A 19,004-nucleotide genomic window follows, 5' to 3' on the forward strand; every position below is an offset into this window, starting at 1 on the left:
CTTGATGTTGACCTCCACCTGTCCAATGGCCAGCTTCACACGTCCGTCCACATCAAACCCATCAACAAGCAACAGTACCTCCATTACGACAGCTGCCACCCATTCCACATCAAATGGTCCCTTCCCTACAGCCTAGGTCTTCGTGGCAAATGAATCTGCTCCAGTCCGGAATCCCTGAAGCATTACACCAACAACCTGACAACAGCTTTTGCATCCCGCAACTACCCTCCCGACCTGGTACAGAAGCAAATAACCAGAGCCACTTCCTCATCCTCTCAAACCCAGAACCTCCCACAGAAGAACCACAAAAGTGCCCCACTTGTGACAGGATACTTTCCAGGACTGGATCAGATTCTGAATGTGGCTCTCCAGCAGGGATACGACTTCCTCAAATCCTGCCCTGAAATGAGATCCATCCTTCATGAAATCCTCCCCACTCCACCAAGAGTGTCTATACGCCGTCCACCTAACCTTCGTAACCTCTTAGTTCATCCCTATGAAATCCCAAAACCACCTTCCCTACCCTCTGGCTCCTACCCTTGTAACCGCCCCCGGTGTAAAACCTGTCCCATGCACCCTCCCACCACCACCTATTCCAGTCCTGTAACCCGGAAGGTGTACACGATCAAAGGCAGAGCCACGTGTGAAAGCACCCACGTGATCTACCAACTGACCTGCCTACACTGTGATGCATTCTATGTGGGAATGACCAGCAACAAACTGTCCATTTGCATGAATGGACACAGGCAGACAGTGTTTGTTGGTAATGAGGATCACCCTGTGGCTAAACATGCCTTGGTGCACGGCCAGCACATCTTGGCGCAGTGTTACACCATCCGGGTTATCTGGATACTTCCCACTAACACCAACCTATCCGAACTCCGGAGATGGGAACTTGCTCTTCAATATATCCTCTCTTCCCGTTATCCACCAGGCTTCAATCTCCGCTAATTTCAAGTTGCCGCCACTCATACCTCACCTGTCATTCAACAACATCTTTGCCTCTGCACTTCCGCCTCGACTGATATCTCTGCCCAAACTCTTTGTCTTTAAATATGTCTGCTTGTGTCTGTATATGTGTGGATGGATATGTGTGTGTGTGTGTGTGTGTGTGTGTGTGTGCGAGTGTATACCCGTCCTTTTTTCCCCCTAAGGTAAGTCTTTCCGCTCCCGGGATTGGAATGACTCCTTACCCTCTCCCTTAAAACCCACATCCTTTCGTCTTTCCCTCTCCTTCCCTCTTTCCTGATGAGGCAACAGTTTGTTGAGAAAGCTTGAATTTTGTGTGTATGTTTGTGTTTGTTTGTGTGTCTATCGACGTGCCAGCGCTTTCGTTTGGTAAGTCACATCATCTTTGTTTTTAGATATATTTTTCCCACGTGGAATGTTTCCCTCTATTAATTTAGATAGATAGATAGATAGATACAGAGAGAGAGCCGAATGCCAACAAAAGTATGGTGTACAAATTGTAGCTGTGGAAGAAAACCTGCAAGTTGTGACAGAACATGTAAGCTGGGTGAAATTACTGAAATCTCGAATATCTTCATGGCCAAGGTGGGACAAGCACTGAGCCAGGACAGGTGGCCAAAGTAACCACTGTCCAAGGCCAAGCAGCTGCTGGCAGCTGAGCAGTGGCCCTAGGGATGGGACTTTCCCTAGCCCTGGCAGTGGTGAAAGATGGTTGGCTTGAGTGCCAGCATGTGGAGACTGCTGAGGTGAGAAACATGGCAGTTTTCACACAATGGTAGACAATGGCTACTGAATAATTTTTTGAAATCACATAATAATTTAAAAATTTATCGGATCACAAATCCAAACACTGCACTGTAATAGCAGTGCTGAGGTGCATCTTTTGACACTTTAAAAACAATTATATTATAATAACTAAACAAGTTACATCGACACAATAAAAGAACATGACTGTCTCCATGAAGGATTGCACACTGCTGGTAAACTCTTTTACAAGAAAGGTGATTGGGTGCCAGTAGCCCTGTCGAAATTCTGGACATTGAAATGTGTGAAAAAAGGCACTGGTCTAGTGTCTATTAATAGTCTGGAGATAATGATTCCAAAATTTGAAAATACAGGTTCTTTTGAAGTGCAGTATGGCAGATGCCTGTGAAAGGTGTGGTCACAGCATTGCAGGAGGTGTCGAACTGTGGTGTGCAAACATGCAGTGCGTGGGGAATTGTCCAAACATTGGACATCTCCGAGAGCATGGCACCTAAATTCCTATGGAACACCTTGCATTGCTATCCACACAAAGTCACCCATATTTAGGAATTGCTTTCTCTAGACCTGCCAGCAAGAGAAACATTCACTCTGGAATTTCTTGCTTGCATGGAAGTGGCCAATGACTGGCCATGGAGCATTCTGTTGACAGACAATCCCATTTCCATCTACAAGGATATGTCAAGATGCACAGTCATCACTGGTAAACACTATGAGTGTCTTCTGAACACCAATGTCATTCCAACCTTTCAACAGCATGGATGTGTGGATAGGATCATTTTCATGCAAGATGGCACTCCTCTGCACATTGCACAACCACAGAAGCAGCTGCAGCACAAGCATTTCAGAAATGCTAAAATTATCAGCCATTATTTCCATACAGCATGGCCATCCTGATCACCTGATCTTAATTAGTGTGACTTCTGCCTGTGGTGTTATGTAAAAGATGATGTGTTCAGTGCTCCAACTATGAATATAGCTGAATTGAAGGTACGCATTTCACAACACATTCTGCTAGTGACCCCTGATACATTCTGATCTCTTGTGCAACATGCTGTTTCTCGATTTCAACTGGTGTCAGGAAATGGTGGCAGCATGTTAAACGTGTCTTGTACCAGTTTCACGTCAATGAAAAACCAATGTCGTTTTGCTTTTTATGTGATTTTTGGCCCTAGTACAATTAAAAACCTATTTTTACTATTCAGTGTGGTACCACTTTGCCATCATGGACGAGCTTACCTAACTAACAGAGCCATAACTACTGACTGTTGAACTTGTGCAGCCATGCACACTGAACTGTACAGTTGGTGTAATGTGCAACTCAAACCAGAGCCATTGTATTGTGATTAATCTGTCATTTGTAGCTGACCCCATTTTCGTTAAGACACTTACAGCGCCCTCTATTGGTAAAATTTTCATTAAAATTTTCTTTTGTTCCATGACATTCACCCTGTGCCAATAATATGCCCTTCAAATTTGACATCATTCTGAGCAGTGGTTCTCTTTCTAAAGTGTATAAACTAGAACTTTAATTATGGACGCCCTATATTTTATTTATTGTATTGTACAAAGTTTTATGCAATTTTAATGATGCAAATGTATCAGAACATAATATTCTCTACACTTACACAGAAAGTGAATGTAGCATAACATTCCTTGAAGCTTTCCCTATGTAACCATGTATCATATGTATAGTTTGTTAAGTAGCTTTCTGTTGAATTAATGAAATGTTAATTGAGCTTAAATAGAGACCAATGTCACTTACATGTGGTAATACTTATGCAAAATAAAATCACTATTAAAAAAGAGTGGAATACATGTTTCTATTGAAAGGCCATATTTATTATTAATAACATATTAATGACAAGTTCTTTGTTAATAATATTGAGCACATGCGCAGAAATTTCATATTTTGATGAATTGTGGATAAACTACCAGTGTTAGGATATTGTGTTTGGTCTGCGGGGACCAGCAGAGAAAGACGCCTCTTTATCTGTATTTCAAATGGTGGTCCATTTTATGTATTTTATGATCATTTTAGAATTAAGCACTGCTTCTGTCATTCTGCACTGTAGGATCATTGAGGTAATGTGTATGTTGAAGAACAGTTAGCATAGTTGAGAACTTGTTAGCTAATAGGTTTTGGGCAGCAAACAGCCATGGGAGAACTTTAATTTTTGTTCAAACTGAGAGAAACTCCACGCCTAGCTGAATGTAGAATCTGTGAACCAGTCAGGACTTTAACATTTGCGAATGTCTGATAATGCGCAGCTTTGGACATTGTATTATTTTGACTGCATTTAAGGATAGGTACTGAATTGATTGTTAGAATATAAGCTTGATTATAAAAATTTAGGAATGTTAATTGCTATACTGGACTTTAATTATAATTATTTGTTAACTGGAGATTACTGTGTGAACTGTTTGGCAGAAGGGGTCTTGGTATTTTCTGGACTACTGATCCTTAGTTAAGTCTTTGGGAATTCTGATACCTCTTACACATGCATAAATGTAATCTTTACTGAAGCTCATTATTATTGTTTTTTTATTTCATACTTACTTGCATAACTGCAGAACCACCATTTCAATTATTTGCATGTTGTTACTGAATGAATAAATCATCATTTCTTTAAAAATAAATCCTTTGGTGATGCCTATAACCAGTTATTCAAAAGCATATGACCTCTCATCATTTTAGTAATATTTTATTAATCAACTTGTACTTCTGCAAAACTTGAGAAAACTTAGATAATTTAAACTGCAGGATCTCACACTATATCAATTTGCGGTGATTTACCTTCTAGGGCATGAAGCAGATGATGCACTGTTTGACTGTAGTACAATATCAACCTATTATTTCAAATAACATTATGAGAAGGAAAGTTGCTCTCACCATATAGTGGAGATGCTGAGTCACAGATAGGCACAAGAAAAAGATGATATCAACCAAGCCCAAACCTCCTTACAGTACTTTCTCTCCATCCGCAAAATTCTCTTGCTTTGAAAAAAGACTCTTTTTTGTTGTGCCTATCTCTGACTCAGCATCTCTGCTATATGGTGAGTAGCAATTTTCCTTCTTGTAATATTGTTACTTTCCTTCCTGGATTTTCTATTGTTTGATATTATTTCAAATAGTTGGGCAAATGCGCAACTGTGTGTCTCGAATGCTGCAAATGATTGATCTCATCAGGGACTAAGTCATTTGTATTATTACAGTCGTATGTAAAGTCACAAATGGTGTTTTCTCATCTGGAATTTGAATTTATCCTCTTACAATCACTATCAGAGTTTTAATCTGGACTTCAAGTATGACTCTTCAACTGAAAACTCATGAATAGCCAATGCAGCACAACAACAATCACCCATTCATGCCTTTATTCACAGACAGCAAAACAAGTTGGTGCAGGGATGCTATAAATAGGCAGGCTCAATGTCTTACCAGCAATGAAGAGCTCAGTGACAGAGCTCAGCAGACTGGTCATACAGTAACTGCCAGTCGGTCAAACTTGCCACACTCTATGGGATCGCAGGTTTGACACTTTCGGGGTGTCATGGAATCCTGTGAACACTTTGGGCCTTCGCCAGTTTGCCACCATATCAGCTAATTGCAGCTGAGTCTGCCTGCGAGGATGTCATGTTGTCATCAGCTGACAGCCACTGCCTATTAGCAGTGTACATTGTGCTCAGACATGGTCACCTCCTCGACACCAAGTACAAAAATGCTGTGGGACAATGCCCAGCTGCACCCACTGGGCAAGGGCATACCTTTTTTGTCTGCCTCAGTTTGATGTAAAGTAAAGAGTTTTACTGAAATCCATCTCTGTTCCTGCATCAATCTCCCAGCTTCGACATAGTCCTAACCTCTTTGTTGACTGATTGAATGACTGGGTGAAAGAGCTGCTTTTTTATCCTGTCCAGACTAAGCAATATTGCCCCCCCCCCACCCCCCCACCTGTCAGTGACAGACTCTGGAAGTGATACATTGTGTATCACATTCACGTACTTGCTTTGCTGTAATTTCTACAGAGACTATCAACCAGCTATTTGCTCAGTTGCTAAAAATGCATGATGTAAACCCATCTAACAAGAGTTGTTTCACCAATGGATCTTTTAGACTAATCAATAGTGAGGATCTGAAAACCTTCAGCAGACATTTGCAGCAGCTGGAATGGGACACAGTACATCAGGCTACAGATGTCAATGAATTTAACATATTCCTGAATGAATTTGTTACCTATTTTGAAGCTGTGTTTCCCAAGAGAATTTCAAAAAACACCAGTCTGAATGTCTGCAGCGGACAATGGCTCACTAAGGGAAGCAAAACATTCTGTAAAACAAAGAGAATGCTTTATGTCTCACTCAGAAATTCTAACAAACCTCAGGGTAGGGAGCACTACAAATTATACGGTAGCATACCAAAGAGTGTCATTAAAAATGCAACAGCATCTTTATTAAATCTGAAATTAACAATTCAAATAATAAAATAAAAAGTATTTGGAAAGTGGTCAAAAGGGTGACAGGAAAAATTACAGAAGATACAGACAGTATCGAAGTGTGTTATGTGTCATAATGGAAGCATGGTAGATGTAGGTGATATAGTAACCAATATCTTCAACAACTATTTTTTGATAGTACAAGATATAATTGGTTGTAAAGGGTCTAGAGTAAGCCATGAGCCTTCTACAAAAAGCAGTGCAGAACAAAATTAGTCAGATGCATGTACCCTATATTACAACCGAAGACATTGAGAAGGTAATAAGGCAAATGAAAAATAAAAGTTTCACTGGTGTGGATAATAAATCTATCAAAGTACTGAAGCACTGCTGCAAATTTATTCTTGATGTTGTCTGTCACATATTTAATGAGTCCATAAATCAAGGTACTGTCCTTCACAGACTCAAATATGCAACTGTGAAAGCACTATTCAAAAAAGGTGATAAAGCTTATGTTTCCAATTACTGGCCAATTTCATTCTTAACAAGTCTCTCTAAAATCATAGAGAAATTAACATTCAAGAGAATCATAGATCTTCTTAGTGAAAATAAAATCCTTAATAAAAATCAGTTTCGATTTCAAAAGGGTGCTTCAACTGGACAGTCATTTTCTCATTTGTCAACCAACTCCTTGAATCCAAAAATAATAAAATGTCATCAGTTGGAATCTTCTGTGATCTTTCTAAAGCATTCGACTGTGTAGATCACAAAATTCTACTTATAAGGGTTGAGCACTGAGGATTACATGGCAAAGTAAGGATGTGGCTCGAGTCATATCTAGACGACAGAGGGCAGAAGATAGTATTGAACAGTTGCACAATGGCATCTGCGTACTCTGACTGGGGAACAGTAAAATGTGGAGTGTCACAGGGCTTGGTGCTTGTTTCCTTACTTTTCCTCATGTTTATCAATGATCAGCTTTGCTGTATGACACAAAAAGCACACTTCACCCTGCTGATGACACAGCCATTATGATTGACAAAACACCCAACTGCAGTCTGGAGAACACCGTGGCCACTGCATTCAAAGAAGCTCCAGATTGGTTCACTTCAAATGGTCTGTCACTCAATGTTAACAAGACTCAATTCATTCAGTTTCAAACAACAAATGCAAAACAGGAAAATACTGAAATAAAATGTGGTGACAAAAAAGTATTGAGAGTTGCGTCTTTCAAATTCCTGGGATTACACATAAACAACAATCTAAACTGGTTAGTTCACTTCAATGACCAATGTAAAAGACTGAATTTAGCAGCATTTGCCATTCCCTCAATTTCATCTGTTTGTGACTTGGAAACAATTAAAGCTGCATACCTAGGATATTTCCATTCACTTATGACATATGGAATCATATTTTGGGGTAACCAGTCTTGAGCAAACAGAGTCTTTATTGCACAGATAAGAGTCGTCAGAATTATGGCTTGAGTGCACCCCAGATGCTGTTGCAGAAAATTATTCTAACAGCTCAGGATCCTCCCCATGCCATCTCAGTACATTTTTCACTAATGTGCTTTGTGAACAATAATCATACAATTTACAAAACGAACAGTGAATATCATGATCATGATACAAGAAGTAAACATGATCTTCAAACAGATATAAAAAATCTCAGCATGATACAGAAAGGAGTACATTATTCAAGCATAAAAGTATACAATAAACTTCCATTTCATATTAAATCAGTCATTGGGGATATGACTAAATTCAAAAATCATTGAAACATTATCTTTTGAATAGCTCTTTCTATTCTTTACAGGAACTTTTTGACAGTGTGTAATTATTAGAACAAAGTGTTCAACTTTAAGTATTCCTATAAGAACTGACTATGTAGCACTGGCATATCAATTGATGACAGAATGCTTCCTATATGAATTAGAATGTAAAACTTATAATTTGTTTGTGTAATCAGTATTATTACTATAATCTGTGTTGTTGTTAAAAACTTGAACTTCATGCATCTGTTTATATATGGTTTAATTTCTAACCTCATGACGATTTGGATATCGTTATTACTGTAATAATCTGACACATTCTACCTCCTAGTGATACACTCACACCAAGGATCTATGGAACACGAAAATAAATAAATAAAATAAGTTCAAATCAATGGCCACTTCCAAACTGTAGTCAAGAGTAAAGGTGACCACCAACGGTAGTACACACTGCTAATCTCAATATAAACAACTTCAATAACTAATTCATCACCTGTGCCATCTGAGTCCTGCCACCCAACACCACCTTCTCTGAATTACATAGACGGGAATAAGCCTCCTTATATACCTCCTTCTATGCAGTAATATTGGACTCAGTCTCCACTAGCCCCTACCCCCTTTATCCCTGCTTCCATCATTCTACAATCACACTCATCTCCCTTTTCCTATTCCTCTTTCCTAATGTCCTGTCCCAATCCACTGTTCCACTTCACTGCATGCCACATCCAATTCCCCTCTACTTGTGAAAGAGCAACTGCTTGAGTGGCACATTCCTTTATATTCTGTCCCCCATCACCCTCACTTCCTCTCTCTCCCACTGCCAGTCCCATCATCCTCCCCTCCTGCACCCCCAGGTCTTCGTGGCAAACGAATCTGCTCCAGTCCGGAATCCCTGAAGCATTACACCAACAACCTGACAACAGCTTTCGCATCCCGCAACTACCCTCCCGACCTGGTACAGAAGCAAATAACCAGAGCCACTTCCTCATCCTCTCAAACCCAGAACCTCCCACAGAAGAACCACAAAAGTGCCCCACTTGTGACAGGATACTTTCCGGGACTGGATCAGATTCTGAATGTGGCTCTCCAGCAGGGATACGACTTCCTCAAATCCTGCCCTGAAATGAGATCCATCCTTCATGAAATCCTCCCCACTCCACCAAGAGTGTCTATCCGCCATCCACCTAACCTTCGTAACCTCTTAGTTCATCCCTATGAAATCCCCAAACCACCTTCCCTACCCTCTGGCTCCTACCCTTGTAACCGCCCCCGGTGTAAAACCTGTCCCATGCACCCTCCCACCACCACCTACTCCAGTCCTGTAACCCGGAAGGTGTACACGATCAAAGGCAGAGCCACGTGTGAAAGCACCCACGTGATCTACCAACTGACCTGCCTACACTGTGATGCATTCTATGTGGGAATGACCAGCAACAAACTGTCCATTCACATGAATGGACACAGGCAGACAGTGTTTGTTGGTAATGAGGATCACCCTGTGGCTAAACATGCCTTGGTGCACGGCCAGCACATCTTGGCGCAGTGTTACACCGTCCGGATTATCTGGATACTTCCCACTAACACCAACCTATCCGAACTCCGGAGATGGGAACTTGCTCTTCAATATATCCTCTCTTCCCGTTATCCACCAGGCTTCAATCTCCGCTAATTTCAAGTTGCCGCCACTCATACCTCACCTGTCATTGAACAACATCTTTGCCTCTGCACTTCTGCCTCGACTGACATCTCTGCCCAAATATGTCTGCTTGTGTCTGTATATGTGTGGATGGATATGTGTGTGTGTGCGAGTGTATACCCGTCCTTTTTCCCCCTAAGGTAAGTCTTTCCACTCCCGGGATTGGAATGACTCCTTACCCTCTCCCTTAAAACCCACATCCTTTCGTCTTTCCCTCTCCTTCCCTCTTTCCTGATGAGGCAACAGTTTGTTGCGAAAGCTTGAATTTTGTGTGTATGTTTGTGTTTGTTTGTGTGTCTATCGACGTGCCAGCGCTTTCGTTTGGTAAGTCACATCATCTTTGTTTTTAGATATATCTATCTATCTATCTAGCTATCTATCTATCTATCTATCTATCTCTCGCTCTGACATTCTTTACCAATAGCATTAAAATCATCATATTTTTCTCACTGATTTTATGCAATTTACACAGTCTCTAGTATCGCACCTTTAATCCTGTCCTTCCTCCTGACATACTACACTAGTTCTAACATCCAGCTGGGGTAGATTTTTTTGCTGTCAAGCTAGTTGTACCCGAGATACCTTTGACCATGGTATAGCAATAGTGCCATGGGCTGTAACACCATCTTGTATCAGCTTGGTATCTCAGTTCCATTATGCACTGCTTTGAACCAATGCCCACATGATGTAAAGTTAAATATCCTACTTAAGGTAATGCCACAACCACGTAGAACCTGTTGTGGTGATAGTCCACTTCTGATTCCCATGTCATTCCCTTCAGTTCTGATAGTATTGTATCACAGGTACTTAAGAATTCACATTTGGCTTTCTTGCAGTTACATTAGAAGTGTGGCACTGAAATTCTAATGATAAGAGACAGTGTGGTATTGGGTTGCAAGGCACACACGTCTCATTTCAGTTAACTTGCACATTGTGTGCAACCAATCCTCTTCTCTGGGTAATTGGCTACATCGATCTCCCAAAAGCTTCTTCCCCGAAGACTATAGATGGTTAAAGGAATTTATTAAAATACTTCTCTATCCTTGAAATAATTTTGGTACTCCTAAAATACTTTTCAGTTCAATCACTATACATTTTCAACTTTCACAGACTATAAATTCTCCAAGCTAATTTATTCCTTAAACATTAGACTCATTTACACATATTCAAATAGCGTATATGTGTCTTGCTTCATTCATAGCCAAGACTGAAAGTAATTCAAAAGTCTCTAGTCTCAAACAAGTCCAATACATGAATGAACATAGAAATCTATATTCAATTGTTCATTAGTCTTTTTACAATAAACAGAGACACTAAAGAGCACAGAATACTATATAAAGTTTCCTTGTTCTTCTCGACCCATACACGGAAACACTGTGGACTGTACAGCAGGTACTTGTCTGCCGCCATTCGGCCGCCGGGTCCATCTTTTTCTCATAGCTGTTTTTAGACCTGCACATACAAATAGACGATGCACAGTAGGACATATTCATTTCTCCCACTCACTTCTAAAATATTGGGTGTTCGAAACGGTGGAAGGCCTAGTGATTCTAGAATTTACTCCAAAAATCTCGAAGCACTACATTTTCCCCCCATTAAATCGAACACGCAATATTTTATACAATCATTATGCAAATTTATATCACATACAATTCTAGCAATATACACTCCAACATAGATCTTTGTACTAATTTAGAATGAACTCTAGCTAATCTTTCATATATTCTACTCTCACTCTATTGTGACATCAACCCTGAATATTGCATCATGATCTTGTAAGTTTCTCTAATATTTAGGATTCGTTAGGACTCTGTCTCAATTTCTAATCGCAACTCCAGGTGTTCCCGACACTTGAGTACTTTACTCTTCATTCTAATTCTTTGCACTGCTGCTTAGTACGCAATGGTCTTATTATTTATAAACTTTTTGTAGTCTGGAGGAACTCTGGGCAAAATAAAAGTGTTCCTATTGCCACTCAAAAAACATAATAATGCTAGTCAAGTATAGAATTCAAACTTACCAGAATCATTTCCACAAAATTTTGTGACTATTGTCACAATACTGTCCTTTCCCCTCTAGAAACAGTACCTCACATACGAGTTGATCCTATGAGTACCCTTTCTCCTTCCGTTTTGGTAGGTACACCCCATTTTTAATTCCTATTTTGCTATGGTACAGGTCAATCCCCTTCTTGGTACCCCTGTCCACACAATATAGGTCAGCCTATCTGCCCTTTCCATCCAATACATGCTGCGTGCGTCCTCCTTATCCTTTATGAGTAGGCATCATGGTTCTTTTCCCTAGATATGCCTTTATGAACACTATAATTAAATGTTTTCTGGTAAAGTTATAAATCTATTTTACACCACAACTCCACTTCTTGATACTTCATTTAGTCCCCGTAGTCCTCCCCTACTTTTCAACTTATCATATTTGCTATATACTATGTCTCTATACACCATTCAATATGTAACAAGTTTACTTAGGTTATTAGAGTCCCACTATCTTACAAATCGTCAGAATATTTATTAGACTAACACTCCTTAACAATTGTCACAATTAGATCCTCCATGACTTATGCTCATTAGTTATGCTCCTTATCAACATGATAGGTTTTTTTTTTTTTTTCAAGTACCTAGACAATGGAGAACCATCACAATGAACAACCATAAGTGCATATTTCTCTATGTGCACATTCCCGCTACAACACTTGATGGTTCTCACATCCTTTTCATCTTCATGTTGTGGTGTGTGTATGCGGAAGTGTGTTTGTGTAGCCTGATTCTTTGGCCAACTTGTATGAAATAAGTTGAAGGTTACTGGAAACCATGGAAAATAAGAAAGACTTCAGCGATAGAAGTATATGCATATGGAAAGAGGGAAAGATAGACCAGTACTCAGATGAGAAGTAAGAAAGGAAAAGGTAGAAATGGTTGCTAACATCAAAGAAGAGAAAGAAGATGGCCCCAAAGACAGGAAACCCTTCCCACCCCCCCTTCCCCAGGACCCCTACTTCGCTGGTACTTGAGTGAGAAGCTGGAGGAGGTATGATGTTAAACATCTCCTACATGATGGTCATTCTCACCTTCACCTTTGAAGTCCCCAAAGAAAAATCTTAGCAACCCCTATGGAACAGCAAATGGTGAAGAATAAGTTACATTTGTCTGCAAGTGTCATCTGGAAGGTGTGGTGTGTGTTCTGTGTTAGCCATGTTTGTATTTACACTACCCACCCATTCCAAAACTAATACAAACCCTCCCCTACACATCACATCTCATAAAGGTTAAATTATGTATCATTTTATCACAATTATGTAATGATTCATATAAAATTCCATTTTCTATTAATCTAATATTCTTTGCAGTTTATTAATCTGCACCCAGGTTTATGTAGATCAACTAGATAAGAGAATACTTTCAAAGAATAGCTCAGGCTGATGCTGGGATTCAAGACCACTGCTGACTAGAGCGCAGCGTGAAGGCGACTTAAATACTTATCAGGCACTAACAACCGAGTACTGAGAACACAGACTGTTCTGGATGTAATTGCAGATATATCAAATCAGAATCCAATTGCTTCTAAGGAGCATATTATGAAAACAGTAATAGGTGTTTCAGTCCTGACTCAATGTAACAAAAAAATTTATCGAGTTGATGACATAGCATGCAACAGAAGCCCACATAACCCATTTGAGACCACGAATAGTAATATGATCACTTATTGCTATTACTACAACTGGCTAAATTCCTTATTTTGTTCATCTGCTTTTGCACTTAACACTCTGAAAGTCTTATTCTGAACATCCAATCTATTATTTACTTGAATATTCACTGTGTCTATTTCTCTACTTAAATTAGCATTATGTGCATCTAGCTCTTCACTTAAAGTTACACTTGAGAGTGCAACACAGTAAAACATGTGAGAAAGTAATAGCAAGGAGGGGAGGAGTGGTGGGGGGAGGGGAATGGAGAGAAGACCTCAACTTTTTGACTAAGAAGATTGGGTGTGGAGAGTAAGCAGTTTTCACACACGTACATTGCCCAAACTCTTTGTCTTTGAATATGTCTGCTTGTGTCTGTATATGTGTGGATGGATATGTGTGTCTGTGCGAGTGTATACCCGTCCTTTTTTCCCCCTAAGGTAAGTCTTTCCGCTCCCGGGATTGGAATGACTCCTTACCCTCTCCCTTAAAAGCCACATCCTTTCGTATTTCCTTCTCCTTCCCTCTTTCCTGACAAAGCAACCGTGGGTTGCGAAAGCTAGAATTTTGTGTATATGTTTGTGTTTGTTTGTGTGTCTATCGACGTGCCAGCGCTTTCGTTTGGTAAGTCACATCATCTTTGTTTTTAGATATATATGAGGGCGGTTCAGAAAGTAACCTCCGATTGGTCACAGTGAGGGTTGTGGGGGGAGTAGCGACGCCATCTGTGCGTTCACGCACTCAACAGGTCAGTCGGCATCAAGCCGTGGTCGAGTGAACGTCATACCTGCTCTAGTTTAGTTTTTGTGGCAGTTTGAAATGTGTGCTGCAATAGAAAACCCCGCCAAATGTGAAGTGCGTGCTGTCATAAGGTTTTTTACAGCCAAAGGATATTCTGCAGCAGCTATTCATCGTGAGCTTTGTGCCGTGTACGGACCAAGAGTTATGAGTGAAGGAGTTGTCCGTGAATGGGTACGTTTATTTAAAAGTGGACGAGAAAATGTTCATGATGAAGAGAGGAGTGGTAGACCATCATTGGTGACTGACGAACTCGTTCAGACAGTTGATGCAAAAGTTCGTGAAAATTGACGTTTCTCAATGTCGGAGTTGTCTACTGGTTTTCCACAGATTTCTAAGACTCTCTTGTACGAGATAGTGACAGCAATTGGGTTACCGTAAGTTCTGTTTACCGACCACCACAAAACTCAAAGAATGGCCTCTGCATTAGACTTTCTGTCACGTTATGAGGACGAAGGAGAACCATTGTTAAACAGAACCGTGACCGGTGACGAAACCTGGATTAAGTACGTGAACCCTGAGACAAAAGAACAATCAAAGATGTGGGCACATTCAAATTCGCCTACCAAACCAAGAAAAGCCTCGCAAGATTTTTCTGCCAGAAAACTGATGGCAACAGTGTTTTGGGATGCCAAAGGGGTGTTGTTGGTTGAATTCATGGAACATGGTACGACCATTAATCAAGATGTGTACTGTGAAACAATAAAAAAGTTACGACGGGCTATACAGAACAAACGCCGTGGTATGCTGACTTCCGGTATCATTTTTTTGCACGATAACGCCCGTCCTCACTCTGCTCGCAGAACAACGGCCCATCTTGAGTCCTTCAAGTGGGACGTTATCAACCATCCACCTTACAGCCCAGACCTGGCGCCAAGTGATTATCACCTCTTCATGCATTTGAAGAAATGGCTCGGGTCACAGCGGTTTGATGACGACGAAGAGCTCAAAGATGCGGTCACAGGCTGGCTCCAGGCACAAGCGGGTGATTTTTATGCAGAAGGAATTTCAAAGCTTGTGAAGAGATACGATAAGTGCCTCAATCGCTATGGAGACTATGTAGAAAAATAGTGCAAAGATGTAGTTGTAAGATGTATATATTAAAATATTTTTATTTAACTTGGTGTATTTTTTTAAATCAACCGGAGGTTACTTTCTGAACGGCCCTCGTATTTTTCCCACGTGGAATGTTTCCCTCTATTATATTAAGACTTAATTTCTTTGATTAAATTTGCTACTTCAGCCCAGTCTGGCGTCTCCTTATTCACTGTCATAGCCATGGCTGGTTCTGCTAGTTGCTCTTCTTGATGCATAACTTTATTGATTTTAGACCTAGTAATCATCAGTGAGTACAATAACTACACAATCATTCAACAGTTCCTTCAACTTTAGGGAACAATTATTGTTTTTCGCTCACCTGGCGTAGAGTTCTAGCTATGTTGGTGAGTGGATGTGTAATCAGTGCAAGTGAACAGCATTCATGCCAGCGGCATCGAATGTTGGTTTCAGCATCGTCATCGGCAAGCGGATGCGGAGTCAGCACCGGTGAGTAGCAGCTGGTGCAGTCGGCATCGGTGGGTAGTTACGGCATCGGCGCAATGTACGTGTGTGAAAACTGCTTACTCTCCACACCCAATCTCCTTAGTAAAAAAGTTGAGGTCTTATCTCCGTTCCCCTCCCCCCACCCCTCCTCCCCCTCCTTGCTATTACTTTCTCACGTGTTTTACTGTGTTGCACTCTCAACTTTCTTCCATTGGTTTATTGGACTCAATACAATTATTGGAAACAGTTCTCATATCTTATTAGGCCTGGTTGCTATGGCAACACCTAATATCTTCCTCCCGTTTCTGTCCTGAAATTCCCATTTTCTTCGGGTCCTGTCACTTGTGTTGCCACGATCTAACGTTTTTCGCAACAGAAAATAATATCTTCTTTTTTCTGTAATCTATTGATCACATATATGAACTTCTGAGTCAACATACCCATTGATTAACAATGTACTAGAACTGCTATGCAGAAAAAATTTCTCTTCTTAGACATATAAATATCTTCGTTGTCTCAATCATATCACGAGCTTTAGATATAATTAAGTACATTGAGACATAAGAGTTGGTTTAAAAACTATATGAAAATATGAACATGCGTCTTGACTCCTCCGAGTCCAAGACATGAATGAACACAGGAATCTATATTCAATTGTTCATTAGTCTTTTTACAATAAACAGAGACACTAAAGAGCACAGAATACTACATAAAGTTTCCTTGTTCTTCTCAATCCATACATGGAGACTCTGTGGACCATACAGCAGGTACTTGTTTGCCGCCATTCAGCTGCCGGGTCCATTTTTTTCTCATAACTGTTTTTAGACCTGCACATACAAATACACAATGCACAGTAGGGCATATTCGTTTCTCCCACTCACCTCTGAAATATCAGGTGTTCGAAACAGTGGAAGGCCTAGTGGTTCTAGAATTTACTCCAAAATTCTCAAAGCACTACAAAATGTGAAGGGAGAAACTCAGGCACTCTATGGACATTATCCAACGTACCTACTAGAGTACATCTCTGGATGATCTCTCAGACTTATAACTCCACTTTTCTCAAATTTAACCAATATTTATCTCTATTTCTCTGTAACCCAAGACTCACTATAGTTTAGCCAAGTGCTTTCTTTGCACTGCATGGTGTAATGCCTTCTTTGTTAACATGTCCAACACACTACATCCTGGGACTCAGAACATGGAGGCTCAATACCTGATAGGTTACACTGAGTACATATCATGGTTTCAGAGGTTTAACTCTAGGACCCCTTTCTCAAGCTGAAATCACCTCTATTCCCAATGTGGTATATGGTATATAAAGGACAAAACAGGGTGGACACAAAACTGGGAACAAAGGAAAAAGAAAACCCACAAGTGGTTACTGTAGGCACAGGCTGAAACTTAATCACAATGGCATTGCTGGAGTGCTGACCTTGGCAAAACCCCTAACAAGTATCAGAAGGGTAAAAGCTCTCCCCCTAATTGAGCAATCCCATCACAGTTGCCAGCTGTAACGGGCTGATACTACAGTCTGTCACTGGGAAGTTGGAGAATGTTGCTTTTGCCAGGCATGATGTAGTTGGAATCCCTGTAAGATAATGTGGATTCAACCAGTGGGCAGTGGAGTCAAAAGTCTGCCAAAGATTGGGAGGGGGTGGGAGGGTGGGGGTGGAGGAGGAGCAACTACATAGGCAGATTACAATAAAACTTCTTGTTACATCAAATGAAAAGAAACACAGATGTTTTCCCTTGTCTGGTGGGCAAGGCCTGCTGTTGACCCAAGGTGTCTTTCTACCTGATGTAGTGGAGATGGCCACGTCCAAGAACCACAGGACCATGTATGCTGTAAGAGTTAGTGCACTGACGATCGACTGCAGTGATGGCTACCTGATGCCAAAGCGGTGTCCTTGCAGGCAACTTCACTTACTGTCAGTGGAATTGTTGCCACCTGGCAAAGGCCCACCATGTTTACAGAATTCAATGGGCAGCCTGATGGCATGGAACCTTGGACTCCAGGGAGTATGAAGGGTGGAAGCTGTCAGCCTTTGTATTCAGGTCCTCTGAGCTCTGTCACCAAACTCTTCACTGCCGATAAGTCACATAGCCTGCCTATTTATAACACCCCTGCATAAAGTCATTTTCCTCCCCGGTGGTGAAGGCAAGAAACGATGCATAATGCCTAGTCACAAGAATTTTGCCACCCATTAATGGAATGCCAGGATAACCATCCTGGGGGTTGAGTGTATCGTCAAGTGCATGCCTTCAGGGACACTAAGTGGATCACCATGCATCAATATTCCTTTGTGTCACAGTATTCTATCACTACTGCTATGGATATGACTGCTTTCACAGGTGGCCCTGGCTCTGATATGATAGGATATGCCTGTGATGAGACTGGAACAGGATGTGTTGAGTGTACGTATAGAACAAGTCTTGCACCTGGATTTTCTACCGAGTTATGACCCATATGGTGAGTGTGTAGGAGTAGATATAGTATAAAGATGGATCAGAATATTTCAGAGATTGAGAATGAAGTGGATGGTGGAAGGATTGTGGACAGGATGTTCCTCAGTGCAATATTTCATATTTATTAAACTTATGTGTATAGCTGCTGAGATAGTGCTGTCAAATAGTGATGAAGTAAATGGTCTGACATATTGTGATCCACCTAACAATCTGATTGGGGTTTGAAATGTCATCCTCCCAAATGTGAGTCCAGTATGCTAACCACTGCACCACCTCACTAGGTTAACAATCTGAGATATCCTCTTGTGAGCTCATTATCCACATTTTTTTTTTTTTTATTGTGTTGGATGACTGACATTATACCTTTGGCATAATTGATCCATGGCAGTTCAGTGCTTGTGTGCCTTTTGAGATGAAATTTCCTGTATTTATGACCTCAATGATCTAACAGTGATCACATTCACTGAGCTCTTGAATCTTGTCCATCCTTTGTATAACTATATCTTAGCAGTGTAGTGCAACTTACTGGGTGTGACAACATGAATGCTACCTCTAATCCAACTACTCATCAGTATTCTTGACCATGTGACAAGAATGTTAGTTTTTTAATGGAGAACATGTGATATACAGAAAACAACAGCTTTAGAAACAACTTAAAGTACTCCTTAAAGATTAAGCACTCTGAGGGAGCTCATAAAAGTAGCTAATTACTTATGATCTATCCTAGTAGTGTTCTTCTTTGTCGCAAAGACATTTACACCTTGAATACTATGATGGTACTGACATCAGTGGTGCTTCAGATTAGGGAAACAGGAAGGTAAGGAGACAGGAAGATAAGGAGACTTGAGAAAGTGAAGATAGTGGAAG

The 19,004-nt window shown here is 40.6% G+C and overlaps 1 protein-coding gene across 1 annotated transcript in view; it reads left to right on the forward strand.

Moving 5' to 3' along the window:
• LOC126259312 (tryptophan 5-hydroxylase 1) overlaps positions 1–19,004 on the forward strand; it is a 279,275-nt gene that overhangs the window by 249,458 nt on the left and 10,813 nt on the right. The gene's annotated exons all lie outside the window — the stretch shown is intronic.

The sequence above is a fragment of the Schistocerca nitens genome, chromosome 5 (assembly GCF_023898315.1).
Source record: "Schistocerca nitens isolate TAMUIC-IGC-003100 chromosome 5, iqSchNite1.1, whole genome shotgun sequence".
Taxonomy (NCBI): Eukaryota; Metazoa; Arthropoda; class Insecta; order Orthoptera; family Acrididae; genus Schistocerca; species Schistocerca nitens.